The sequence below is a fragment of the Arachis ipaensis genome, chromosome B4 (genome assembly GCF_059453495.1).
Source record: "Arachis ipaensis isolate K30076 ecotype BB chromosome B4, ASM5945349v1, whole genome shotgun sequence".
NCBI classification, from domain to species: Eukaryota; Viridiplantae; Streptophyta; class Magnoliopsida; order Fabales; family Fabaceae; genus Arachis; species Arachis ipaensis.
The window spans coordinates 18,774,193-18,776,425 of record NC_142439.1 but is presented as its reverse complement, the minus strand read 5'-3'; positions in this window follow the sequence as shown (position 1 = coordinate 18,776,425).

The following is a 2,233-nucleotide window of genomic DNA, read 5'->3' as shown; positions in this document are numbered from 1 at the left end:
AAAAAAGAAAGCGACGTCGTTTTGAACAATAAAAACAAAAAAAAGAAGCACGCGTCGTTTTATATTAGGGAAAAAAAAGAATTCCCTTCTTCTTCTTCAACTCTGTGTTCTTCTTCTTCTTCAACTCTGTTTTTCTTCTTCTTTTTCAAAAGGTCACAAAAATAAAAACCAACACCACAAAATATCACAAAAAAATCAGCATTAATAAAAAAAGTTCAATCAACTTAAATAGCATGCATCAATCAACTTAAACAGCAACAAGCACAAAAAAATAGCAACAATAAAAAAATCAGTTATAATTACAGAATAAAAAATAACTAAAATTAACTATTGTTGTTATATTAAAATAGGATCAACAGCAACAATCACCAAGAATATTAAAGAACAATGATTGAATAACTAAAAAAATTAAAGAAAAAGAAATTACCATGGCTGAGAGAAAGAGCCGTGTCAGGGAGAGAAAAGGGAGACCGAGCGGAGATGGAGGCTGTCGAGCAGTGGCGGCAGTGAAACGGAAGCCGGCGAAAGGCAGCAGCAGCGAAAGTTGAGGAGAGCTCTTATGAGTGTGAAAGTCTGGTTGAAAAAAGGGAAGGTATCAAATTAAAAAGGAGAAAGGGAAGAGAAAAAATCTCAGGTTGGGGGAGCAGAAGAGGAAGGGGAAGGAGAAGGGCATTGGGGAAGCAGAAGAAAAAGGGTAAGGGGAAGGGTTGGAGGAGGGAAAAGAAACGGGTTGAGAATGGAGAAGGGAAAGGAAAAGGTTGGGAGAGGGAAAGGGATAGGGGATAGGGAAGAGAACACATTGGAGATTGGAGATTGGGAATTGGGAGGGGGTGGGGGGGCTACGCGTTCTTTTTTTTTTGGATTGGGGTTTTAATGTTTTATGCTACGTTTCTTTTTTCTTTTTTTTTTGTTCAAAACGACGTCGTTTTAAGATTTTGATGAACAAAAAATACTTGAGGGACTATTATGAATTCCGGAGTACAAATTTGGGGACAATTATTAGTCCCGGAATATAAATTTGGGGACGAATTTGAGTATTTATTAACTTTAGGGATTTCTTGAGACTCGAGTGCAAGTTCAGGGACTACTTAGAGACTTAACTCGCAGAATTTTGGTATCTTAGACTTATAACAATTTAGTATTTTGTGTATAATTAGTTTTCAATATGCGTAAAATTATTTCTTTTGTTAATGTTAATGCAGAATTTCAGTTAAAATTAGTGCAGAATTTTGTTTAATATTACTGCAGATAAGTTATAAGTAATTTTGGATTTTAATTCAATTGTGCGAGAGTTTTTTTTTGTATGTTTAAATGAAAAATTTAGTGTGAAAATTAGAGCAGGATTTAGTTTGAGAATTAGAGCAGAAGTTTCTTCTATTTATGATGAAAATTCCATGTAGCCAACAAACACTAACAACTCCTTAGCACTTAGAAATTTAGAATATAATTCATTGAACTTCTCTAATATAATTTTTGTATTATCCCCTCTGGTTGGATATAACATCTTAGCAGCAACTTCATGGTACTCATGATAATCTTCGGTGGAATGATGATAAGTTGCTAGCCATATGAAGCACCAGGTGGAATCACCTAGGGGTGTACATGGTCCGGTCCGTCTCGAAGACTCGGTCCAGTCTCAAATATTTTATGGGCTATTTTGCTGTGATTTCACCGGGTTTAGGGCCGAATAAGGGTCTCAAAAATAGACCCGATCATTATTTTGGGTCGGGTCCGAGCCATGGCTCGGGTCACCCGAACTCGGCTCGGTGGTCCGGTCATCATATACAATTAATATTTTGTGTTATTAGTGATGGATGATAACTATTCTTATGTGGAATTTAAGTATGGTAAACCTTAATATTTTGTATTATTAGTTATTATAAGATTATAAGTTAATGTTTTATGTTTAAAATGCATAAGATTTTAGACTAATGCATAATATTGTGTTATTTGTATTGATTCAAATATTTGGTGTTATTAGACAATATTAGTATTGATTATGGTTATACTTTAATTTTAGAGAAGAGTTGGTTCTTGTTATATTTTTCTAAGTGAATTTTACCATGTCAAATAATAGTTGGAGTCTTGAAAATTTGGATATTTTCACATGCTAGCTTATAAGAAGGTATCAAGGTAATGTAATGTTAACGGCCCGGTTTTCACCCGATTTTTATCCGATATAATCGTGGTCCGAAAGTGTATAGGTTTCATCGGGTCTAGGGCCGGGTTCGGG